Source organism: Sminthopsis crassicaudata, chromosome 1 (genome assembly GCF_048593235.1).
Source record: "Sminthopsis crassicaudata isolate SCR6 chromosome 1, ASM4859323v1, whole genome shotgun sequence".
In the NCBI taxonomy this organism is placed as follows: domain Eukaryota; kingdom Metazoa; phylum Chordata; class Mammalia; order Dasyuromorphia; family Dasyuridae; genus Sminthopsis; species Sminthopsis crassicaudata.
Genome location: NC_133617.1, coordinates 510,304,912 through 510,332,045, shown reverse-complemented (window position 1 = coordinate 510,332,045; position 27,134 = coordinate 510,304,912). Strand labels below are relative to the sequence as shown.

General features: G+C 42.3%; 1 protein-coding gene and 1 long non-coding RNA gene across 12 annotated transcripts in view; one reads left to right on the top strand and one right to left on the bottom strand.

Moving 5' to 3' along the window:
• The window catches only part of RAI1 (retinoic acid induced 1), a 312,902-nt gene that overhangs the window by 245,934 nt on the left and 39,834 nt on the right, over positions 1 to 27,134 (top strand). The window contains exon 1 of one of the 11 annotated variants that reach the window (XM_074281585.1): positions 21,196 to 26,363. The exons of the other annotated variants lie outside the window; for them this stretch is intronic. The gene's annotated coding sequence lies outside the window, so the exon portion shown is untranslated. Of the gene's footprint in view, positions 1 to 21,195; positions 26,364 to 27,134 lie in introns of those variants that run through there. 11 annotated transcript variants of the gene reach the window in all.
• Positions 4,930 to 14,294, bottom strand: LOC141550680 (uncharacterized). Its single transcript, XR_012484659.1, has 3 exons — positions 14,088 to 14,294; positions 8,718 to 8,881; positions 4,930 to 7,333 (listed from the first exon to the last, which is right to left on the bottom strand). It is a non-coding gene; the product is annotated as an uncharacterized LOC141550680 (long non-coding RNA).

Below are 27,134 nucleotides of genomic sequence, written 5' to 3'. Positions count from 1 at the left end.
CTGGGATGTCAGCAAACTGAAGGGTGTTCAGACTCAAGTGATAAGAGAATGCTTGTGTTTAGCCCAGAAAGGGGAAGACTTAATGGGTATATAGTCACTGTTAATAAATCTATAAAGGGCTTTAATGCAGCTTTGTCCTATTGGGCCCCAAAGAACAAAACTAGAACCATGGATGATTTAAAATTAGAGAAGCATCATAAAATCAAATGTACCCTTTCCTCAGGTCAAGAAACCAAAGTTAACATCCTATCTCTGATATTCACCATTATGGTGAGTAAATAATTTACTTTATCCGAGTCTCCATTTTTTTTCCCTTCATGAAATGGCCAGAATAAGTACTATCAGGCTGACACAGAGAGATGTGTCCCACTTTGGGAGGAGGTGTATTCTGATGGGAGCGAAGATAACACGGACATATGTAAATATACACAAAAGAAATACAGCATGATTTATCTCTGTGCAGAGAGAACAGAGGAAGACATAGCATCTGGAGAGATCAAGAAAAGCTTCTTATAGAAGGCAGCATTTTAGCTGAATTTTGGAGGAAACAGAAAATCTATGGGAAGAGTGGGCTCACTTAAGAGTGCAAGTGTGAGTCACACCTCATGGCACTACATGCCCTAGAAGTTCTTTTTCCCCTTGTACAGCCCTTGCAGTATCCCCATTGGGTGCAGTGTGTCTGCTGGATGGGTCACATAGCTGAGCTCCCAGACACTTCCTCTTTTTTGACCATATCTGGCTCTCTTTTCTGTGGCCTTTACTACTGGGTCACTCTCTCTTTATCTGTGTCTGGCCTTGGAAGTGTGTCTCTTTGCTTCTCACTGAATTCATTGTCTTTTATTGGTCCAGTAAATTTGATAGAATGGCTGATGGAAGAGAGAAAAGAGAGATCCTCCCCAGCACATCCCACCCCAGAGGTTTCCCACCCAAAGAGAGACCCCCATGAGCCCACTAGAGCCTCTACCCTGAATGAATTATTTCTTTTCTGCCTAGAGGAATGACCGTCTTAACCAGTCATAAGGTCGTTCTTGCAGTGTCAGATTTCTTCATCCACTGACCAAGCCCCTCAAGTTTCTTGAGGAACTTATTCATACATTGTTATGATGATGTAGGGAAACTCCTAAATACCTACTTTTTATTCTCTGTTTACATTTTGGTCCTTCTGTCAGCTGAGATGGGGCAGAGAGCTCCCTCCCTTATGTGTAATAATCTTGTGAAAGGTTAAATTGAAGCCAAGTTGTGAAGGTCTTTAAATGGCAAACAGAATCTTTAGTATTTGATGGAGGTAATACACTGAACACAGGACTAGAGAGATGACATGAAAGAAAGTATTAGCAACAAGATTTGGCAATTAAATAGATATACTAGAGGCAACTTTTGGTGTTGTGGTGGATAAGAGCTCTGGCCTCAGACACTTACTCTGTGACTCTCAGAAGGTCTGTTTATTCCAATTTTCTTATCTGTCAAATGTTTGTTGTGAAGATCAATAATGTCTGTAAAGTGCTTTGCAAACTTTAAAGTGCTGTACACATGCTACCTGTTGTTGGTGGTTGTTGTTATTGTTATATGTGGGAGGAGGAGGAAGGGTTGAGGATTCTGTTTTTCCAACCTAGGTGCTGGAAGGATGGGGATGCCCTTGACAAAGACAAAGGTGGATTTGAAAAGATAACAAGCTGTTTTATATTTTGTATTTGAAAGATGTTCCAGTGCCTCCAGTTTGAAATGTCTGCTACATTTGGGGCCTGGAGCAAGGCATTCCCCCTTACCAACCTCACCTATAAAATGAGGTGATCGGATAAGATGGCATCTGATAACCATCCCTCCTCCTCCAGGCTCTGAACCTATGATCCTATGATAAAAGGTTAAATCACATAAAATCGAGCGTCAAAATGTAGGGTGGAATTGATCTGTGTTCTCTGGGCAGTCAGGAACAGGAGATCAGCATGCACTGATGTCATTGGGGATGGAATGAAGTAGATTCAGAGAGGAATTAACAGAGCAGAAAAAGGTATTGGTCGATCCTGGAGCTGCTTTAACAGCAGGAATGACCTCAGCAGGAGGTAAAAGGTTTACCCAGACCTTCCCCGATATGATGGAGGCAGATGCAACCTGTCTTCCAGGGAGTTGGAAGGAGTTTGGGGATTGGGATTCAGCAGATTTAGGTTCAAATGCTAGTGTGATTTTGAAATGAGATCCTTCATTTTTCTGAACCTCCATTTTGCTAATCTGTAAAATGAGAGGATTAGACTAGATGGAGTCCCAGATAACTATTTGATCTAGAGCAGAATGGCCTCAGATTAGTTGGAAGGGGGGTCCCTGTCACCCTAAATCTGTCCCAAAGAATTGCTCGTAGTTCAAGTCTGACTACTGGGTAATCTAGCCATTTTCCTCCCTGCCACACAAAGTGGGTCCTGTGAACCATCTGGTGCTTCCTGCAACATGGTGATAACATTCATGAAACTCACTGGAGTAACAATGGAAGACTATCCTACCCTGTCCAGCCTATAATACTCATGGCTCTTAGATTATACAGATCTCTACTACAGGTGGAGAACAGGGAATTCTGGGACAACCTAGTGGATAGAATGCTGGTTTGAAGTCAGGAAGCCTAGATTTCAGATCCAGCCTTATACATTTACTAGCAGAGTGACTTTGAGCAAGTCATATAACTCTATTTGCCCTGGTTTTCTCAGGTGTAAGATAGGGATCATAATAATAGCTCTTCCCTCCTCTCAGGACTGTTGTGAAAATGAAATAAAATAATACTTGTCAGGTGCTTAGCACAACGCCTGGCACATAGTAAAACTATTTAGCTATTGGATAATGGCCACCATTAGGGCTACCAAGTTTTCCAGCCTGGGAGACTTCCAAAGGATTCCTCTTAGACCCCTCAGTGATGTCTGACCATTTATCACAAAATTGTCTCTGGGGTACACTATGACATATCTACCTCTACCTACTTCAATTTCCTGGGCATGCCTGAAGGGTGTATCCCACAGCTGCAGTATCAAAAGGAAAACTCCAATCCTTGCTCAGTTCACTGACCAGTATCTTCACTTTCATCGAGGTGGAGGAGGGGTAAGGTAAGGTTTACTGGCTGGAATCATTAACCTTTAATTTCATCAGAAATTCATTGCATCATATTCATCCCCAACATTTCTTTTGATCCTCATGGCATCTCTGGGTTGATTAAGCATAGCACTGTTGTTCTCATTTGATTAGTGAGAAATCTGAGATCCAGAGGGTGGGTGATTTGCCTCAGTGTGATGAGTTCCCAATTCAGGGTGTTTTGTACCACACTCCCACTTTCCTGTTGGTCCTGATGAGCGACCTCAAGAGAGTTGGGAGTTGGATCTGGCTAGAAAAAGCACATTCGAGACCCTAAACTTGGGGGGGGCTGAAGAAGGGTGAAGGGGAGGCAGTTTCTCTCCTCTCTTTGGTTGAACTCTTTTTTGATAGATGTTACTTATAATTTTAAGGAATACTCCATTTATTCTGATGTTCTCTGATGTTTGTAATAGGAATGGGTGTTATATTTTGTCAAATGCTTTTTCTGCGTCTATTGATATACTCATATGATTTCTGTTAGTTTGGTTATTGATATAGTCAATTATGCTAATAGTTTTCCTGATATTGAACCAATCCTGCATTCCAGGTATAAATCCTACTTGGTCATAGTGTATTGAATTCATTCATTTTTCACAAGGAGTTAATAAGGTGAAATATCCATGCTTCCTGCCCAGCAGCAGAACAAATGAAATGGGCAAGTCCCATTTTTTTCTCTCTAACTGACCCTATGATTCCACAGTTGGTTGGAATTCAAGGAGTTGTTATGCTGGGAAGCTCCTATTCCCAACCCCTAGTCCTCTCCCCTCCTCCGCCTTTCCCTATCTGCCCTTCTTAGATTGTCAGGGGAACACCTGGCCAGACAGAAGTGAGGTGAACACATTTTATGTGCCCAGACATGATGTGGGGAGACAGAAGGATAAATCCCTCCGTCTGACCTTCAGAACAGTTGTTTCTGGTTCTAAAAGACATGGGAAGGGAGGATGAACCTTGCCCTGATTTGGCTCAGCCTGGTGGAGATTTTTTCCTGCTGGTCCTACTGCTCTTTCATATTCAAATCTTCAATACCAAATCTCCCATTCCCCAAAGAATGAGCATCTCAACCATAGCAGTGCCCTTCCTCTCTTCCCAGGGTTCCTCTTAATTCATCATCCCTCCCTCCTCCCCTACTCTTGTGGAAGCTGTAATCTTTTCTCTCTAAAGAAGCTCAGGAGGTGATGAGTAAATTGATCAGGAATGAAATCAGGCAGCAAAGCAGCCGTGATGTGGTAAAAAGAATGGATTTAAGAATCCGGAGAGGCTCAGGATCTGCTCCCAGACCAGCTGTAAATGAGGACAAGGGCTTCTAACTGATCTGGGCCTCTGCCTCCTCAGCTGGACAACGAGGGAGTTAGAGGAGATGATCTCTTAGGGTCCCACCCTGGTTCTGATGTCCTGTGTGCTGGCAGCACAGCGGGGTAGACTGGGTCAGTCCGAGTGCCTTCCATATAATTTGGTCTCAAGCTGGCTAGAAATGCACCATGACTATAAATGCTCTATCTTTCTGAGGCAGATTTACTCCTTAATCATTCCTTTTGGAAGTTCCCTGTTCTAAACTGTCCTCCCTCCCCCCACCTCCCTTTTTCCCCCCTGCTAGAAGGCAAGGAACAGCCAAGGTATTACTGGGAGGAAAAGCTTAGGCTCTTAGCCAGGGAAGATTGACATAGTCAGATGCCTTTCTGAAAATCTGCTTTTAGATTTCATATACAGCAGTATTTATCTTTGGGATTCCAAGGGAGAATGTATAATACTAAAATCATTTATCATACAACATCAAACGGATATTTTATTTTTTTTCCACTGAGATTTTGGCTCAGTGTCCTGTTTTAAAAAAAAAAAAACATTTCCCCTGTGTTACCAGCTGAAGCTCTCCCTTTTCCCTTTTTTTCTTGACTCTGAGGAGCAGGAGTAAGGTCCTTGAAGAAAAGGGAAAACATAGAGATGGGATAGGCCTGGGAAGAGCGACAGGAAGCTGGTACTACTTACAGAAAGATAGATGTGGTTTTTTTTTCCAATCCATTAAAAAATAAAAGACATTTGCAAAAGGGCCAGTGCAGGCCTTGATGAAATCATAGTATTTCAGAGTTGGATAGAAACCTATTGATCACATAAAGAAACTGACTTGCTGCTCTTCTTCTCTCTTCTCCTCCACCCTCTTCAGTGGGTAAAGAGGAGCAGGGAGCTCCCTTAGGAGCTGGTGCCTTAGACTCCTAGAACTTTCACAGGGATCCTAGGTTGAAGTGGGATGTGAAGGGTCAGCATTGGGTGGCAGAGGGCAGACTGCCACCAAGTCTCCACCCTCAAGAAATGAGCACTCTCCACTGAATTAGCCCTTTGCCTCTAACTGGTTAAGCTCCTATACAACAATACTAAGTGTGCTGTTGAAGCTGAAAGGGACCTAATAGATCATCCAGGCCAACCCCTCCAATTTTCAGATGAAGGAAACTGAGACCCAGAAAGGTGGAGTGATTTCAAGCTGTTTTTGGACCTCTGATTGAGGTCTCCTACTCTTTTGATTTTTCTCTGTTGCCTCTTTGTCCATGGTTGTGAACGAAGTCTCTTCAGGGGCCGCCTGTCTGCCTCTTCTTTCTAGATCCTTCCCATTGGTTTGCCCCCTCACCCCCTCCCATCTAAAGATCCCTAGAGCCCCAGGTTAATCAAGGTGCCTCCAGTTATGAGGAAGATTCTAATAAATTAATCTTTGGTTCCAGGACGTTAGGGACTGAATTAAGGCTGTTGATTCCCAAAGGAAAATGTGCATTTATTTAAAAGAGGAGCCTGGGGAGGGCAGTGCTTCCTTCAGAGAAATTAATTGCTAATGGTGGAATTTTAGACATGAGTGGTAGTGAAGGTGAAATATTGGGGGGGGGGGGAGAAGGGAGAGACAGGAAGCCTTGCTGTTGCCCCTTAAATCATACTGTGTTGGTAGCCACCAATGTGTTCACAAGACCTCACATCTGGAATGTATTTATTGTTCAGGGCTAGAGGAGAAGCTGCCAGAAATCCTCGTTTTGGCCCCCTCAGAGGAAGATGCTGATAGCTCCACTATTCTCTTTTTATCATTAAAAGCTTTATCTCAACCTGCTCTGTGGTGATAGAAGTACTGAGTATCTCCTTTCATTCCCTTTCTCTCTTTTCCCTATCCTCATATACCTGACCATTCCTCCCCCTTTCCATTAAGGGGTCCTTAGACCCAAGGGCCTTCATCTAGGGAGAAGTACCAAGTAGCTAGGGTCCCTGAGCAGGCAGCATTGACATTCAGCTGAAGGCAGAAATGGGGACCCTATTCAAAGAATCTCCTCATTGTCACATAAAACAGAAGATAAGGGCTCTAGAGGGGGTTTCATGTAAATTTTTTTTTTTGCCTAACAGGAAAAAGAAAAATGAGGCTTTGATATGCTGCTACATCTCAGCTGGTGCTGGCCAATGTCATTCCTGAGAGCGTCACAGCATTGCGCTTCATTACTGAGCTGTCTGCCTCTCTCAGGGAAATGACTTAGAGGTCTGTCTTGGCAGCAGTACGGCTGAGCCCAGCTTGGGCAGACCAGAGCTGTCTGCTGGCAGACACCACCACTCAGGGAGATAGGCAAAAGGCTGGGGGAGGGGGAGGGGGAGAGGGAGAGAAAGAGTCTCCTTTCTTTTCACAGGAAAATCAGAAGCTTAAACATCAAAAGACAGAAAATATACATCTGTCCAGTATTCAGACAGTCTAAAAAATAAGTGTTGTTGTTGTTGTTGTTGTTGTTGTTGTTTTAATTGACGTAGTGTTTTCTTTTTACAATCCAGGATTTGGGGTAGGATATTCTGCAGTGCCTTCTGCATCCTCAGTGAAAGTACAGTAATGGTGAACTTAATTTTAGTGTGGAATGCTTTAGAATTCTTTGAAACTGGGTCATCTTCTTTTCTCCCTTAACCAGACTATTAGATTAACTAGCACATTTATAGTCCTCATTTCTCATCTGTTTTCTCAATAAACAGGAGTTTAGCCTGATGCCGGTTTTGAGGATTGTTAGCATGGCCACGGGGTGGAGGGGGGTGCAGCAGCGGGAGGAGATGGCAGCTTCACCACACAGGGACAATTCAGAATGGTTCCCCAGGCTAGAAGGGCAGGCTAGTCAGCACTGAGTTTTCTGAGGCTTCCAGGGTCAGGGATGAGGTGGAGGAGGTCTCAGTTCTTGTTCCCCTCACAATGGAGCAATTGTTCCAAGGAGCAGTTGTGGCTAGGAGACTGGGAGGGGGTAGAGGGAGGAGGCAGGCAGAGTAGGGGGTGAGGAAGAAAAGAAGTGAACATTAGGGTATTATGAGGACGCTATAGCTCTCGTTTGACAGATGAGATCTAAAGAGAATAACGAGTAGGTTGGGCTAGATAGCTCTGTGGTCCCTTCCAGCATTGGGATTCTAGAATCTGCATTTTTTAACAGCTCTGCCTTGGAAGGCACTTGGACCGCCATGGCTGCAAAGTGATGAAATCTATACAGGAGATGGGCAGAAGTGGGAAAGGACCTCCATGTCAAAGGAGGGAGGAGGGGGAGCAAGACAGGAGAATAAAGCCATTGGAGTGCAGCAAGGCCTGTTTGGGAAGAAAGCAGAAAGGCTCAGGTTGAAATTGATTGAAATAAAGCAAGAGAGAGAGGACACTGAGGGGAAATGGAAAGTGTTCAAAGATAAGTGGATTTATGCCCAAAGGGTTATGGTATAACATCAGGCAATAAATATCCTCAGGGGTGGTCAATTCTCCCACTGATGGGGGGGGGGGGAGCGGATTGCGCAGCTCCTAATAACTCGATTAGGAATTGTGGACCTAAATCCACCAACAACAATGGGAAAATAAACCTCAGAAGAGTTTGAAGGGAGGGGAGAGAGAAAGATGGAGGAGGAGGGGGAGAGGAAGAAAGAGGCAGAGAGGGAGGGAGGAAAGAGAAAGGAAGAGAAAAGGGTAGAGAGGGGGGAGAAACAGAGACAGAGAGAAATGGGGGGAGACAGAGATGGGGGGAGAGACAGAGACAGACAGAGGGAAAGAGGGGGAAGGAGGGAGGGAGAGACAAAGAGAAAGAGGGAAGGGAGGGAGAGACAGGGGGGAGGGAGAAAAAAGGGAGGGGTGAGAAAGGGGAGAAGAAAGCTAGAAGGAAGGAATTAAGAACACTCAAAAGGAGAAAAGAAAACAACAACTCAGTGTGCAGCAGGCAGGGCAAGAAAGCAATCAAGTGTCAGGCCTATGTGCGATCACCAGGTACCGGGAGACTAGGCGAGATTACAGGAGGAAATTAAAGGGGTAAAAATAATGATAAGGCGAGCAGAAGTGTCAGGGTAAGGGAGCAGGCAGGCAGCACTAAAGCTCAAGATAAATAGTACGGTGTTCTGCCATTGCATAAAGAACTTGGGGCCTGCACCAGAGACAGGAGTGGGGAAGGGTGTCCAGGACACTGCAGAGGGTGGGGGGGGGGGAACTGGCTGACAAAGAAAGGCAGACGTGGTGATGGGGGGGGGGATGGAAGGGATTGAATTCTTGGCCTCCGTGTTCACAAAAGAGAAGTAGAAGATGGATGTCAGCAAGAAAGAGACAGATTTCCCAGGGGATGGAAGGAAAAATATCAAAGGAGAATACAACTCACACTCTGATAGGTGATCCAGTATTGAGGTCCCAGTCCTGGCAAAATGTGTTGTCCAGTGCTGTCCTTGAATTCCACATGAGCATCAGGAGCAGGGAAGGGGGGAAGGAATGAGCTCGGCTCGGAGGGCATCAGCTTCCGTCAGGTAAACTGGAATCTTTTAGAGGCTGTGGGAAGAAAGGGGAGGGGAAGAAATCCTTTCTTAGGAGGTTCCTTTCCCAAGCCCTGGAAATGCAGATTTTTTCCCCATAGCCCCAGGGGCATTCGAAAACTGCTGGTACGGACTATGCCCCAAGGGGGCTTGAGATGGGTGAGAGGATTTGCCAGAGACAAATTCTTTCCCAAACACATCTTTGTTCCTGGCGCTCACTTCTCCAGCTCAGAAACCCTTAATGACATCTTTTTGCCTCTCCTACCAGATCTGAAATTTGTCCTCTGCAGTATAAAGGGGAAAGGAGCACTGGGCTGAGAGTCACTAAGACCCCAGTTCCAGTTATACCTCTGCACTAACTGGCCATCTGCACAACCTGCACGCCACATTCCCTCCCCCTTCCCCCCACTCCTGTCCTTTTCCTTTATAAAAGAGTGGGGGCCAGATGCCCAAATCGTCAAAGCTTCCCTCATCCTGACCCCTGGTTAAGCATCCCCCCAGCCTTCCTTTCCAGCTCTTCCAATAGCAGCCTTGTTCTCTGTGTCAGTGGGACAACTTGCCGCTCCCCTGACTGCTCCCATACTGACCGCTCTCCCACACCAGGAGGCCACCTCTCATCTCACCTGTCTGCTAAATGCACCCATTTTTCATGGCTCATCCCAAAAGATGCCCCTTTTCATGAAACCTCCGTGGCCAAGTGACCATTGGTTGTGTTCTCTCCATTTCCAGGCCCAGTCCCCTCCCCCGTCCAGTTCTTTGTATCAGGCCAGGAAGCCCACCGTCACTCATGTCTGTATCTGGCACAGTGTCTGATAGAAGTTCAGATATATATTGAATGAAATCAAATCTCTTGAATTTGTGGTGCTGAATTCAGAGTTTTGCATAGTCACAGCATCTAATATCAAGTGATAGAACTGAAAGGACTTTGAGATCATCTAATTGAACCACCCTCATTTTACAAAAGAGGGAGGTGAGAATGAGAAAGAAGTAGTTGACCCAAGATCACACAGCAAGTCAGGTTCTTTCTGTCTGCCTGGGGAGTAAAAAGGAGAAATCCTAGGGGGAGGAACCAAAGGGAAGAAGAAATAGATGGAGTATTCTGAGGATCTGAGGAAAACCACCATCTCACCCTGGGAAGACGAGATCCAGCCTCGGAAAATTTGTGAAATATACATATTTTGTCGTCAGAAGGAACATCATGGAGTAATAGTGTTTTGGATTTGCCCTTAGGAAAACCAGTGTTCAAATCCCATCTCAGACACTTGCTGACAGTGTGACCCTCTCAGGCTCAGCATCCTCATCTGTAAAACTGGGGTATTAATAGCAGTCACTTTGAAGAGTTGATGTATGTAAGAGGTTGTTTTGTTATTCAGCCTTTCCCCCCATCTCTCTCTTGTCACTCTTCAACTCAGCTTCATTATGTTCTCCGGGTCCTTACACTAACTCCCCTCCCTTGACCCAAAGCATCTGTTGATCTCCCTCCCCCCTAAAAAAGTGAAAACAACCAAACATGCACACATTCCCTCACCTACCTTCTGATAGTACTTTTTCTCTGTAGGATCATAGACTTACAGATGGAAGGGACTTTAAAGACCATTAAACCAAATTTTTAATTTACCATGGCTGAGGAAACAGATGCCCAGAGAGTGATTTATTGACCTGCCCAAGATTTCTCAAGTAATAATTGACAGAACTGGGATTTGAACTCAGGTCCTATACCACCAATGTCATCCCTCTTTACAGGACCATGATGCCAAAATCTACTTATCCTTTATCTAATTTCCTCCTGCTGGATATATTAATATCCAACATTTATATAGTGCCTTATAAATACCAACTCATTTGATCCACACGACAACCCTGGGAATTAGTGTTACTACTATCCCCGTTTTTCATATGAGGAACTGACTTGCTCAGTCACAGTTAGGAAGTATCTGAGGTTGAATTTGAACTCCAGTCTTGACCAGGTCCAGTTATCTACTGGGAAGGAACACCACGGCTTAGGGTTTAAGACCATAGATTTAGAAAGAGAAGGGACCTAAGAGATCTTCTCTCCCAAAGACCTCATTTACATATGAAGAAACTGAGTCCCAGAGAGGTTAACTGGTCCACTGACTGCCCAGAATGGTATCAGAAATGGCATTTGGGCCTCAACCCTAAATCACATGCTGCTTCCACTTGTTTTTATCCTGCCTCTAATTCATTCTGTGATTTTGAGCAAGTGACTTTCTTTCTCTGGGACCCAGCTACCTCCTTTTGTAAATGAGGCTGAGCTCCGAGATCCTTTCCTGTTCAAACACTCTGACGAATCTATTACCCAGGAAACGTTTAAATGCCTTGAAACCCAGGGAGGGACTGGATAATTTCAGCTCTCCTCCGCCCCCAGCAGGCCACTGGGAGATGCGGTAAAGTAGTGGAAGGAAGCCCTTGGGGCACCCTTTGAATTATTCCATGTGGAGAGTCAACTCCTTCGCCTGTTCAGACACAGCCCTAAGGGAAAGGATTAAGGAACCAGTGGGAATGCAGTTGTTGTCAGTGAAGACACAGGATCTGAGGTCCCTATGGGAATGTCCATGGGTGCTGGGGGCAGCAGGAAGGCAGAGGCCCCGAGGACCAGAAGGCAGGGCAGATTGGATGGAGTCTGCTCCACCCTGGGGGAGAGCATTAGCAGGGAAGAGAGGGAAAGTGTCCAAGGCTAAACAAGTTGATCTCTGAGTTGAGAGTTGGAGAGCTTCGAGGCTGTCTCCACAGAGGCAAGAAACTACTTGCAGGGTCTGTGGGGCCTAGAGGACATCAAAGGGAAGGTGGAGGAAGGGGAGGGGAGTCTCACAGCCTTTGGCATAGAGTTTAATGGCCTGGTGGGGGTGGGGGGAGAAAAAAAGCATAAAACCAGAGAATTATGGGGAGGCATAAACAGAGCTGTCAGCTATTAGCTAGAGGGAAATATCTTGGCTCCAAGGAAGAGATGCTAGGGCTGCCCTGGGAATGCTGCTTGGACTTAAAGACAGAAGTTTTCAAAAGGATGGGGAGGATCCATGAGCCTAGAGCCACCACCTAAAAATGAGCTCTGCTTTTGTCCCAACACACTCTCTCCCCTGCAGGAGCTGCCCCTCCTTCCACTCAACCACTCCCTTTACTGGGACTCTCTTGGGCCCTAAAGATTCCTTGACCGGACCTTTTTTGATCAGTAAGAGGGAAGAGCGAGTCCTGCTGTGTTGGACATCTGGGTACCTTCACTTGCTTCTAATGGATTCTGAGGCATAAATGAAAAGTTTGCCAAAGAAAGGTCGGGGAAGGCCCGAGTTGGGCCTGGGATAAGACAGATGAGAAAGAACAGCCCAAGGAATTAGAGGAAAAGTCACCTGGGGCACAGACACACAATTTATGAGAGATAATAGATCCTGGAATCTTCATTTCTGTGGGTACTACCAGTGCCATTAACTGAGCACTAAAGGTTTTAGAGGTTTCCCCTTAAACTATCCTTGCTGTCAAAACTTCCTCTGGAGAAAGCCATTGGGTTTGCTTTGCATTAAAAGAACAGTCCTTCTAGGAAGAGGCTGAGGAATGGGAGTGGGGGCAGTCATAAAGAGCTCATTGCTCAAGGGTCCCCCAAGGATTAAAGAATTCCTGGGCTGCCTCTGCTGTTGGAGAGGGGACAAGTTCGGGGGAGCAGAGTTGAAGAGGCCTTCCCACAGTGGCTGAGCCACAAGAGGTGAAGATTAGATTGGGGCAATGGGTCTAAGATTCTACCCAGAGTGAAGACCAGTTTAGCTGTGGAATGAATACAGAGCCAGGAGCTGATCATATTGCTCTGCCATTTTGTTTTCAGCTTTCCCTGTTTCTGACATCCCCACATTTCTCCCATGCTCTCTTTGTTTCATTCCAAGGCAGCTGAAGGACTTGGGGCTTTGTCTGCTGGTTTTCTAAAACCAACCCTCATAATAAAAACCATGTCTTTCTCTCGATGTCTGGTGCATGGAGGTGGGGAGGGGGGGAAGTTCCTATGTGGATTTCCTTCCTCACCAAATCCCCTTCCTACTCCCTCTCCTCCTGCTATTGTGCTGGAGGCCTGCAGTTCTGCCAGAAACCAGACCGCAGGGTGGAGAGGTCACTGTGAGGAAGGCCAGCACAGGCTTCAGATATCACTCTGTTTCCCAAAAGAAAAAAAAGCTGTTGAATACATCTGGGGCACAGGCTGAGGTGAAACTCAGGCCAGCACCACCATGTGTGGGAAAGCACAAGGAGGTTGAGTCTGTGTGGGAATCTGGGGGATAAAGGAAATAAATGGATGCCCCATGAAACAACCCCCACACACACACACACTGGTTTGGGGAGACCTACACCTCCTAGATGAGAATTGTAATCAGAACTCTGATGGAGAATCACCCAGCCTAGGATCTGGGTCCTTGTTCTGATTCTTCCACTAGACATCTGGGTTTTCTAAGGCAAGGTCCCTCTTGGGCCTTCAATTTCTTCAACTGCCCAAAGGAAATAAAGATAATGATCCTGCTTAACTGACTTGGAAATTTTGAAGAAAAAAATGAGAAAATAGGTATAAAAGTGCTTTGGTTGTTTTGGTAAAAATACTATGGTAGTTTTTATTTGGAAGGAGTAAGTTTTAAATATGAAAGAGAGATAGAGAGAAAGAAAATGGCCTTTGGGGGCAGGAAAGCAACAGTCGGAGTTTGTCTGGATACTTAAGAATTTAAGAATAACCTTTCTTCTCTTTGGTTATCAGGCCTAAATTAGGTTTTCTTCTTCACTCTCAAACGTGGCTCCTTTAAAACGACACCTAGGAATGCAGCAAACAGTCCCAGGAGATTTTTTTTCAACCTTGAAAGCCTTCCTCCCTCTCCAACCACAAAACCCTTCTCCTGTCCCACAGCCTTCAATACATGTCAGGTCCAAGCAAAAGGAAGCAGTTGAAAAAGCAGGAATTCCTAAGCAGATCCTAGATTAATCTCTTTTTATTTTCCAAAAAGTTGATTTGGTTTTATTCTTCTCCCTAAACCCTCCAGTTTACTTCATTTAAAAAAAAAAAAAAAAAAAAAAAAGCAGCTTCAGTTCCAATTAAAACAGCCTTTCCTTTAGACAGTAAGATTGGGACTTTCCCTATCTCAGCCCTCTCAATTACTCCTTGTTCATACAGTTTCAGTAAAAAAAAAAAAAAAAAAAAAAACCCTTGACCAATGTAAGAGACAGAACGTTTCAAGGTCACATACCTGAATGTTTGTGGAGCAAAAGGGGCCAGCCCACAGGATGAGTCTTGCCAACTATGTTCCCAGGCTGAAATACTAAAAGCAGGCCTGCTGCCAGCCAGGAAATGTAGGCATTCAAGTTGGTTTACATTAATTTACGTCCATGACGTGTGCATCTACACATATACCAGTGCAGTGTGGTGACCCAGACTGTGATGGGCTCCTTGGTAATCAGGACCACAACGTATGTGGAGGCCGCTGTTGCTAGGAGAGCCCTGACTTCGGCATTTCCTGCTTTTCCTGTCTCTCTACACTGGCAACCTAAGAGGTACATTCGTCCATTACTTGAGTAGGTTCTAGCTCCTTTAACATATCTATGCTCCAACAAGACTGGAATCACACTGTTGTCGGTGTTTCTTCCAACAATCAATCAATGAGCATTTATTAAACAACTACAAAATGCCGGGTACAAATTCAATAAGTGAAACAAATCCCACCTGAAAAGGGCTTCCATTCTAACAATGTAGAGACCAGAGCTAGGCCATCCCTGCCCATCCTGTGAGACTCCTGCCCCATTTCCTCCCGTTAACCATGAATTCATTCAATGGACTGAAATCCTTGGTGATGTCTGAACCAGGAGTACACCATCCCTGGGCTATCCCTCACTCTCACCAAATCAAACCGGCTTCTTTTTCACTTAATAGTTGCAGCCGCTGTGTGACCCTGGGCAAGTCACTTAACCCCAGCCTCAGGGGAAAAAAAAATAGTTGCAGCCTATGTACGCAAGTCATTTCTTCCCATTGTTTTCTTCTCTTTTCAGAGATTATAGCATTCCATGACTCACAAACCATAGAGCAATCGTCTGAAAAAAAGATGGACCTTTGTTTCAGGCTGAAGCTCAGAGACATTTAAATTAAAAAAAAAAAAAAACAAAAAAAACTTTCCAATTTCTCCAAGACATTTTGATATAGTAACTAAAGTGACATGATCTAAGATTGTAAGGATACATCAGGGAACTATTGTAGAAGATCCTCCATGCCATGATGGGGATTTTATATTATCTCGAGGACACTAAGTTGCTGCTGTGGAAAGTAGCAAAAAGAGCCAGAGAGGAAGTCAAGAGACATAGGTTCTCATTCCTGCTCTCCCATTATTGATTCATGACTCTGGGAAAATTTTAGCTGAAAATGTATATGTCCCCTACATTCTTTTATTACATCTAGAATCAACAAAGCCTTAAAAGATTTATAAAACATTTTATAAATATTTTCTTATTTGATCCTCTCATGAACCCTAGGAATCAGGTGCTGTTATGAACCCCATTTTACAGATGAAAAAACTAAAGCTGACAGAGGGTAAGTGTGTGAACAGCACAATTTGGTATCTTCGTTAAAAGCTGGTTTTGAACTCAGGTCTTCCTGATTTCAGATCCAGCATTGTATCCCTGTGCCTTTAATTTTCAACTCTAAATTCTATGTTTAACCTTTGTCTTCCGTATGCCTCAGGAGTAAGGACTTTCTTCAGGTACCAAAGACTTACTGACTTGTATACTGCCTGTTTGGTGCCTAACATGGTGTTTCAGTGGCTTCCAGGTCGACCTTATCTGCTATTATAGTACCTGCTACATAGTAGGCACTTAATATGTGCTTCTGAAGGGAGAGAGAGAGAAAGAGAGAGGGGGGGGGGGGAGAGAGGATTCCTTGTTTGGGATAGGCAGTAAGGAAAAGGCATCTGAGAAATGCTACCCTAAGATCCCACTTTATCTAAATATCTTTGTTTGTTAAGCAGGCGCTAAGCTTGCCGTTTTTTATCTTGCCCTGGATTTCAAGATCCATCAGTGCCCTCTTCGTTTGGGGCTTCTTCAGTTGTCCTATTTTGGTTGTGGTTCTAACCTGTTGGCTCTGTGCCGTCGCCATCCATGTGCCGTTGTGATTCAGAAGGTCCGTGATTGGTTCCTTGTATTTTATCCTCTGAGTGACAGAGATGGACATTGTTTCTGTGGAAAGGAGGCAGAAGGCAGAGAATTGAAATTGCCCCTTACCCCAACCATCTCCCCTGCATAGTGGCTTAGAGAAAGTGGGTTACTCCCTTTAAGATTGACTTTTGTCATTCTATGCCCCATTTAGTTTGCACCAGAAGTTTCGTAACTCCAATAATGAGAGCTCACAAATGTGGTATGATTTGGAAAATTGAGTAAAAACTTAATGTCCGCATAAATAACCAAATATACTATAAACAGGAGACAAGAATCTTACCCAAATCTCCTAGCCTTTAGTGCCCCCAAACTCAATTCACAGCATTTATAAAGGCTTTAAAGTTTATAAAAGCCAACCCACCATGATGGATAGGTAGCAAAAGTATTAAGTCCACTTCCAAATGAGCAAATGAGGCTCAAAAGATCTAAATTTCTGTCACAGTCACAGCCTGAAACTTGCCTCCTCACTGCAGATTAATATTGTTACTCCATTATAAAATTAAAGATTAGAATTATAACTCTATAATTGGAAAGTTGCTTTGAAGTCATCTCATCTAGGAGAGCTTAAACTGGAGTCCATGAACTTCCAAGGATTCATTGAGTATATTCCAAGTGATCCATGAACTTGGATGGGAAAAAAAAAAATACATCTTTATTTTCACTACCTTTAACCAAGATTTAGCATTCCTTTCAATTATTTTTTCAAGCAACATATTATTCTAAGATCTTGACCAGACTGTCAAAGGGTCCATGACACAAAAAAAGTCCCTGACTCTCATTTTAAATAAAGGTAAAATGAGATAGCATTTGTGAAGTTCTTTATAAACCTTAAAGTACTTTGTAAATTTGTACCCTCAATCAAAATCTTGATCATTGTCCTTTATATTCATATAATAGTTTCATACTAACTCATTTAATTCTCTAGACCATCCTGAGGTAGGCAATGAAAGTATTTTTTTTAGTTTCCCATTTTATAGATGAGAAAACCGAGGTTCATAGAGATCAAATAACTGTATGGTTCCCTGCCACCACAAAGTCATACACCTGTGCCCAGTGTTCACTGTGCTAATAATACCATATAATACCAAATAATACCAAAGGTGAACATTTGTTGTTTTTCCCCTGAGGGGGAAAAAAAAACCTTAAAATGGTTCCTGAGGCTGACCAAGTGTGGTAACTGAGATTCTTGCTCCCAGTCGGATGAGCCAGCTGCAAGCCGGCTGAGGCCAGGAACCGAGGACAGAACAGGCAGTGGAGGAGGTCTAGTCGAAGTGTCACAGTCTGCACTAGGCAGAAGGCCAGGCTGGGGAGGAGAGACAGGGAACTCGGGCCTCCTTACAGGGCTGCAATCCCAGGGAGGCTGAAGGGAAGAGCAGGGTCATAATCAGGGGGCTGGGACAAAGAGCCCAGAGGGACAAGGCAGATCTCAGCTACAACATGGCTGAAAGGCTGACTTCAGCTGCCTGTTCCTGGCCTGGCTCTCAGAGTCTGGGGTAGTATTGAAGCTGCAAGTAGGGGATGAAATGACTCCAGCACAAAGGTTAGTGGGATTCATCTGTGGGGCAGCAGGTCCCATGGTGATGGAGTGCCAGAGTTGGAGTCAGGAAGCCTCAACTTCCTGAGTTCAAATCTGGACTCAGACACTCACCAGCTGTGTGACCTTGGGCAAGTCACTTAATCTTGTCTGCCTCAGTTTCTTTGTCTATAAAATGAGTTGGAGAAGAGAACAGTAAACCACTCCATATTTTTGCCAAGAAAACCCCAAATGTGGTCAAAGAATAAGACATGACCGAAACCATTGAACAGCATAAGCAGGAAGCCAATCAGATTGTTAGCTCTCTTAAATCTCTGGATCAGTAGGATGTTTATACAAATGATTGAGCACTTTTATGTTCCTGGAGAGTAGTGTAATATAGTGAATACAGTGCTAGGATAGCATCAAGAAGACTCTTCTGACACTTGTGACCATAGGCAAGTCACATAAGCTTGGAACCTGAGGCAGTTCTCCCAGACATGGAATTTACAATCTAATGTCATGGCTGGAGGTAGAACCTATTTCCCTACCCTACTTGCCACAGCCCTATACATACTGAGCCAGACAGTCTCCCAGATCATGGGATAAAAGTTAGGTATTTATATTCTGTTGTGCTTTTGACTTTGTTCCAAAATTCACTTTTCTGTCCAGGGCAGAAAAAGAAAAAGTTAATAATTCTTCATGCAATCGTGTCTCAAAACCAGTGAGCGATATGGTCTTTTCTTTAAACTTTCCCAAACGAGTCATTTTTGGGGTCAGACCAAGTCAGATGACTTTACTCTAGAAAAAGCACTTTCTCCTTTTAAATGGTGGGACAATTGAAAACTAATTGGGGGGAGGGTCGAATGTTCTGCAAGAAAGTCTGGTAGCATGAACTTCAACACAGTTCAAGGTAAAACTTAAGGGGTGAGAAAGAAGGGAATATCCCTTTAGCTCTTGGTTGGGGAAACCAACCCATAGGACACTAATCATTCTAAACCAGAAACAGTCAGCCGTTATAGAAAACGAATGTCATTTAAAATGGGAGCAATGTATGCCTGTGTTGTTTTTAGAGTAAGCACGATTCCTGTACCTCCTTTTCCACTTAAAGACAAACTTCATGGCTGTTTCAGAGAACGGAAAAACTGAACAATTGTTCATCACAGCAAAGAACTAACAAACCAAGTATCAATATTTTCTTTTTCTACCAAAACATGGACAGATCATCCTGACCTGACCTTCCAGAAAGGAATGGTCATCTTCCCCCAAAGGGTCATTATTAGTTTGGGACTTGTGCTCCTTCTAAGGATATTTTTAGGGGGCTGATGAGGAGAGGTTCATGTGTGTTTTCATTTAAGCCTCATGTGGAGTGAGAGGCTTGCTTAGTGGCAGTAAAGCTAGAAAGACAGAAATTAATAGTTGGGACTGTTGTTTGAATCTCCCTTTTTAATGGAAAAGAAAACAAAACTAAAGCGGGTTGTCCAGATCCTAAATGAGTTGTGTAATTCTCCTTGTAAATGAGTTTATTGCATGTGCCATCATTTATAATTCTGTTTTTTCTCTTCTTCCTCTGAGAAAAAAAAATCCTTAAAGATTTCTAAAACAGTAACCCACTAATGATTATTTTGTGATTTCAGGCAAGTCTTCTTTTTACGTCTTAGTTTCCACCCTGTCAAAAGAATAGAATGGATTTTTTTTTTCAGTTCTTTCAGTAGCATTGCATTCTCCATGATCCCATTTGGGGTTTTCTCAGCAAAGATATTGAAGTGGTTTTATTGTTCTCTTCTCCAGATTACTTTACACATGAGACAACTGAGGCAAACAGGGTTAAGTGACTTGCTCAGCTTCACACAACTAGTAAGTGTCTGAGGCTAGATTTGAACTTAAGGAGATGTCTTCCTGACTGAAAATTTTTATCTACTGTACTGCCTAGCTAGCCCTGAAATTGGACTGGAGGATCTATCAAGATTTCTTCAGCTCTGACATTCTAGGAGTCCATGCTTTGATGAGTCGTTAAGATTCTAGAAAGAATGAAGAAATATTCACATTCTAAAGGCATATGATGTAGGAGGATAGAGCCTAGGGGTTTACAATCTAGGGAAGAGAAAATAGGATTTACACATATGAGAAACTACCTGTAAAACAAAGAATATATGTTAAGTGCTGAATGAACCAGTTTAAAAGATTCCATTCTAGGCCTTGGGCCTAGCTAAAAAGCTTCTCTGGAACACAAGTTCTTCCTCCAGGAAGCTTCACTTTTGGCCTTAGGGCTTTTACTTTTTACTCCCCCCACCTTTCATTAAAACACTTTCATTTTTCACAATTCTTTTCCCTCTTAAAAAAAAAAAAATTCTTCTTACTAGTACTTACATGCTTTGCTTTTGCATCTCCTTAATTTCCAAATAAATCCCCCCTTCCCTACTCTACTTGTGATCCCTTGTAACAAATATTTCACAAGCAGCACAGCAGAACCAATCACTATATCAACTGTGTCTGACAGCATATGTAATATTCCATATTGGATTGTATGCATGTATGCATAGTTCCCCATCTCTTCAAAGAAGGAATGGAGATTTTTTAAAATTTTATTTTTATTCAGAACTTTAAAAACACTAAATGAACATTTTCAAATATATTATACATGAAATTTCAAATCTCACTTATGTAGAATTTGCTTCTTTTAAGGCTATAATAAATGTAGCATATGACTTTCAAAACTCTCCTCATCTTTAATTCCTTCTGACCTGTCTTCTGTTCTCTTCTCTTTATGGAGAGAGGTCCCTATCCTTAACCATTTTCTCCCTCCTATTTTCTCACCTCCCAATTGAAAAACAGAAACCTCATAAAAATAATAGTCAGGCAAAACAAATTCCTACATGGGACATATCCAAAAATGTAGGTCACATTATTGCATCTTGAATCTTTTACTTCATTGTCAGGAAGCAGGTAGCATGCTTTATCATCTGTCTTCTGGAGTTAATGATCTGTCAGTTTATCATATTTTTCAAAAATTGGTTTTCCTTATAATTATTATTATGGTGAAAGTTGTTCTTCTGGTTCTTCTCACTTCATCCTATATCAGTTCATGAATGTCTTCTCCGGAAACATCTTTTTTGTCATTTCTTGAATTGCGATAACATGCCATCTCATGGATATACGATAATTTGTACAGCTAGGCTCCAGCTGATTGGTATACTGCTGGTTTCCAATTGTTTGCCACTATGAAAAGAGCTACTATAAATATTTTTTAACCTATGGGTCCTTTTCTTCTTTCTTTGATCTATTTAGGGAATAGGCCTAGTAGTGGTATTGCTGGGTCATCGAAGGGTAGTTACCTTTTAATGACTTTTGAAGCAAAGCTCCAAATTGCTTTTCAGAATGGCTGGACAGATTCATAGCTTCACCAGTAATGGATCATGTTTCCCCCAGGTCCTCCAACAATTGCTATCTTACCTTTTTGTATTCCTTGCTTTGTGGTAGTCATAGTAGATTTGTTTTCCTAGTTCTTCATATTTCACTTTATATCAGTTCATATTAGTTTGTCCTGCTTCTCTGGACTCTCTATATACATTGTTTCTCAAAAGAGAAGTAACATTATATTCATAAATTACAAGAAGTAACATTATATTCATAAGTTACACTTTGTTAACCATCTTCCAATGGATGTATTTTGTTTCCAGTTCTTTGGTACTACAAAAAAGTGCTACAATGAACATTTCAGTTTAAATGGAACTTTTCTGTATTTGACCTACTTAGAACTGTAAATTCTAATAGCTAGTGTCTCTGTATCAAAGGATATGGACATTTTAGTCAATTTTTTTTAGTATAATTCCAAATTATTTTCCACAATGACTGGGCTAATTTACAGCTACATCAGCAGTGTGTCTATATTTTCAAAGCCCTTCCAATTTTGACTCTTTTCATATTTTGTCACCTTTGTCAATTTGCTGCCTATAAGGAGAAACCTGCATTATTTTGATTTGTGCTTCTCTTGTTAGTAGTGATTTGAAACAATCTTTCATATGTTGTAAATAATTTACAGTTCTTTTGAGATCACATTCTTTGACCACATTTTTGGGAGAATGTCTTTTAACAATTGTGTTAATTCCCTATCCCCCTGAAATAACAAAATTATATATTTTCCTCTTTTATTTTTTACTAAAGCTTTTTATTTTCAAAACATATGCACAGATAATTTTTCAACATTGATCCTTACATAGCCTTGTGTTCTAAATTTTCCCCTCTTTTCCCCCCCCACCCTCTCCCCTAGATGGCAAGTAACCCAATATATGTTATACATGGATAACAAAATTATAGACTATGATTTCTGCAAAGATTTTTTTTCCTGTCCAACAGTTTTCATTCTTATTTTACCTGCATTGATTTTGTTTTTGCAGAATCTTTTCGATTCCGTGTAATAAAAATTATCTATCTTTGGTGATTGACCCTATTCTTTATGTATTCTTCTCTTAGACACAGTTTGTAAACCTTTTACCTTTTTCTAAACTTGCCTGATTCCTGTATTCCTGTTTGAGGCAACATGCCTGCTGGATTTCTCTAGCTCCTAAACTGATTTGGATTCATGTTCAGAGAACTCCAACACCCAAACCTTAACCTGATGGGCATCTCATCCGGGTACCTAATTGTAGCTAATAATAATAAAATAATAATAATAATAATAATAATAATAATAATAATAATGGCTATCATCTATATAGTGACTAGTAAGCACCAGGCAAGTGCTTTACAAATATTATCTCATTTTATCCTCACAACAACTCTAGAAAGGAAGTGTTAGTATTATCCCCAATTTGCAGTTGAAGCTGTGGCAGATGGAATTTAAGTGACTTGCCCAAGGGCACCCATTCACTGCTGGTCTGAAGCAGAAATTTGAACTTTAGTTTTCCAAACTCCAAACTTAGTGTCATTGGGACACCTTGTTGCCTGGTTGTAAGTTCTTATTTCCCTCTTTTTCTTCTATCTTCTGCCTCCACAAATTCCAGACGGCAATAGTCTTCCCTGGGACTTATACTTATAAATGAGAATTACCCCAAAATAATATAAAAAATGGGCATATTTGGTGTGTAAGTAAAATAAATTTCCCATACTAGGTGTTCCTAAACTAATGGCCGAAAATAGGCTATCTACCTAAAGCTCCTTGGACCTACCTTGGCCCAGCATGATGCTTACTTGGCCATCCATATTCCTTCTGACCCTAGATGAAAATTGTACCCCCACTCCGACACTGATTTTGTAATTCAGCCACTAGGTTTTTGAGTTCATTGTTATAGCTTTCCAATCCCATTTTTAGCCAAGCAGGAAATCTAAGGTAGGTTCCACCCATATTACTACACAATCACTTCACTAACTTCTCTTTCCCTACCCCATTCCTTGCCAGTGAAGAGAAAACAATCCACATAACTTATAGCAACATGATTCCTATATTGGTAATATAAATTTTTTGTTGTTTTCCAAAAGCAAGGAATGTGTTTCCATTTTCTTTAGCACTTAGGGTTTTTCAGTTTAGTTTATCAGAGTTCTAAAATTTTCAAAGTACTTTGTCTTTGTAATGTTGTTGTCATTGTATAAATTGTCTTCCTAGTTCTGCTTACTTCACTCCACATTGGTTCATAAAGGGCTTCCCCATTTTGCTTTTAAATTGTCCATTTCATCATATCATACAACACAATATTATATTATATTCATAGTCTATTATTTGTTTGGCTTTCCCAATAGAATAGTGCCTTAGTTGAAAAATTGTAATTTTCCACCAACTTGCAGAACATAATACCCTCACAAAATTCACAGAAAAATAAACCATTTTCTTACATATAGCACAGACAATAAGTATCTTAAGAGTATAGTTACAGGAAAAGAGCACAAGAAGAGAAATGATCAGGACAGCTCTATGGAGGAAGTAGTACTTGAGCTGGTCCTTGAATGATAGATAAAATCTTGATAGGTGGAAAGGAAAGAACATTCTGTAAACTTAGACTCAGCATATCATAACTAGAAGAGACCATAGCATTCATCCACTCCAGAATTCCTTAACATTTTTTGTGGTATGAATTTCTTTGACAGTCTAGCAAAACCTATAGGTCCTTTCCCAGAATGGCATTTTTAAATATATAAAATAAAACACAGAAGAAATTTATGTTGAAATATAATTGTAAAAAAAAAAAATCAACAACCCAGCTTGAAATACAATTGTAAAGTTATTTTCTAAAAGCAAACTCACAAATCCTAGGTTAAGAATCCCCACTTCTTGTTCAGTCATTATATAAATGTGGAAACTGAGGCTCAAAAAACTGAGGTGGAAGTTGCCTTATTTTAAAGTTAAGTTGAACCAAATGATTGCTAAGGTTGCTGACAGTTCCAAATCCTGAGATGTCATGATCCTGTCTGTGGCCTGAAAATTTTCACAGGGAAAGGGCAAAGACAAGACTTATTTAATTTGGCTGTAGCCCAAGGTTGGTGTAGGAAACAGTCAGGACTAGGAGTAGGCAAAGTGGACAGCCATGTAGAGCAATATGTAGGGAGATTTGAAAAATAACACTTTTTATAAATGGAAATTTTTTTAAACAACAAAATTCTATTCACTATGGTGCTTATTTATTTTGTGGTGAGTCCAGGCGTGTTTTACAAGAAAGATTCAAAACCTCTTGTGTACAGCAACTTATCATGATTTCGATGGAACAATGAAGGAAAACAGATCTTGTGGGGAATTCTCTTCATCTTTCAGTGGAGGGTACAGGCAAAAAGGTACAACAATGTTTTGCAGTAGATAGATGTTTTATGCAGACTTTTAGTGGAAGGTGAAGATAGAAAGGCATACTTGGAGCAGTAATGTAAGGACAATTATAAGGAAAGACAGAGAATGTCTGAGAAAAGCAATGACCAATTTAGACTCCAGAGGTGAAATGGAGCTCCTTTTTCTTGGCAAAGAGCTTGTGCACTATAACTGTGAAATGAGGCCTACATTGTCCTATGTGGCCAAAGTGTTGGTATGTTTTGCTCAATTGTAATTCCTGGTTAGGGGAGAGGGGGAGGCGTGCTTCATTATTGGAAAGGACAAGTAATATAAGAATGAAAAGCCATCAGTAAAACCTTTAAAAAAAAAAAAAAAGAAAAAAAGAAAAGAAAAAAAGTCTGGGGCCTATTTATGGAAGGCCTTGCACAACATCAGGCTAAGATTCATCTATAGATGTGCAAGCAATATAATATATGGTAGATGGGATGCAAGGAGGGGGCTGCAAGGTTTTCTTTAGGAGGAGAGTCTAAGGGAAGGATTTTTCACTGAAAGGCACAGGGAGATAACAAAGCAGCCTTCTACTTGAGACTCTAAGAAGCCAATCAGATCTGGAACAAAGGAGCAAGTGTTATCAGATGGTTAGAGAAGAAGGCCTCTGAGTTAGCTTACTCTTCTTTCTTCACTCCTTTCCACCCCCACTCCTTCCTGTCCTTCTTGTGTCTGAGTGGCTCAATCTGTAGGGTGATGCCATTTACCCCATAGGCTCTCACTGTTCTGTGTGAGTAAAGTGGTTACCTATATGTTGGAATTTGAGCAATCAAAAATCCTAGTCCCCATCCCCTCCCCATAATTTCATATTGCCTGAAATGTTAACACCATAAGTTAATTTATTTTTTAAGTATTTCCCTCTTACTCTTTTTTAAAATACAAATATCTCTAAGAAGAAATAGAGCAGGAAAAATAAGGAAAAAATTAAATTCCTATCTTTTAAAACCTTTATAGCTTACAAGGCACTTTTTTTCAGTACATCCCTGGTGGAGGGAAAAGTGCAAATATTATACCCAATTTACAGAGAAGGAAAATTGAAACAAAGCAATGGAGAGGTTTCTTTTCCCCCAAGATCACAAAACTGTGAGCTTTAATGCTGGGATGTGAAACCAGGTCTTCTACCAGCTAAGATTCAGTGATTTTATGGACTAATATCTTTATGGGATGCTTTTATCAGGTTCATTTTCCCACCAGGAAAGTGGAGGTAGCATAACAGGAAGGGGGGGGGGGGGGGAGGAGAAGAAAGAGCCAGGAGAAGTACAGCATGGAAAAGACAAGTTACAGAATGTCAAATCATTCGATTTCCATCTGCTTTAATCCTTGAATGACCTCCTGCTTAAAGAGTCCAGACTAGAATTCAAGTCCTCTGACTTTGAAGGCTGGCGTTCCTTTCACACTGTACCTCCTTGAAGAGTTCATCACCTAGTTCTGAGATCTGTCTCTGGCAAAGATTTTCTAGAGAAATCTAAATTCTGAGTCCTCATGTAAGAATATTCAGTAATTGTAGTTCTTAGGACAACATAGACTCCATATATTGCAGCAATATCATCCCAGAAGGATTGGTAAGAATACACGATAAGAAGATGTTTTCTCTCTTTTCTCCCCCCACTTCTTCCTCCCTCTTTCTGCCCTCCACAATGTCTTCTCCCATCTCTCCGCACCCCACTCCCACCTCCTCTCCAAATCAAGGCAGAACAGTCAGTGTCTTTTTCCTTGGTCACTGTTGCCAGCTATTCAAGGCCTGAAGGGTTTCTTGAGACAAGCAGACAAACAGGTGCTGCTATACAGAATCCTATCAGCACACTAATCTGCAGTGTAGAAAACAGCTCCTCCAATCTGTATTCCTCATGCATCCTTGTGTGCCAGGGGCAGCTCCAAGCACCCTCAGTGCCAAGCTTCTCACCTCTCTCTGCTGCAATCCTTGAGCCTGAGTGAGATGAAGGATAGAATCGCCAGCTTTTCATTCCCCGTGGCCTTTGGCAAACCCAGGACAAAGGCTCCAGATGGACCAGGGTAAGTGGGAGAGGATAGTAAGGTGGAGAGTCTTCCCTGCTCTGAGCCTGGGAGGGACACGATGTAAGACTTTACCAGCACTTTAGGTAGCTTGGAATCCAGAGTGGGATCTGTTCTCCTCTCCCCAATTATCTCAATAATCCCTTCAGCTCTCCTACAACTTGTGAGAATGGTTAGGCTTTGGAGCCCGGCCTAGGTCAGAAAGTTCAGGCTTGTTTCTCATTCCATAAGATGGGAGGGGAGGGGACGGGTGGATGGAGAAGGAGGGGCAAAAATGAAAGGAGGTGGGGGGAGACCCGTGTATTCCTAAAATCCTCCTAATCTCTTAAACTGGTTTGAGGTTCTTTAGCTCTGGAGGAAAGGGAGCATCTTTCATGAGCACAGCTTTGCAGCTAAGCCCTTTCCCCCTCTCTCCCCACCTCGATGGCATTAGTCACACGCTGTAATGAGAGTATGGCTCTCACGCCATCCCGAGATGTCCATGTTTGTTAGTGGGGCTCGTTTTTATTGGCGGTGGTGTTGGCGGTGATGTTTCTGTTTGGGTGAATGGAGAATAAAGCAGAAAAGGAGAGTCGGGGTGACAGTGCCCCCAGGCTTAGTTGCACCAGATCCCTAGCATCCTTCTGCTTTTTCCCTTGGCTAGAGTGGCGGCCCGTTCCCAGGAAGGTTCTGGGCTTTCCACCCCACCCCCCTTTTCACTAAGCTAGGTTGGTATGTCACAGGACTTGAGTGAGTCAAGTGACTGCTCTTGCAGCAGAGCCGAGCATTTAG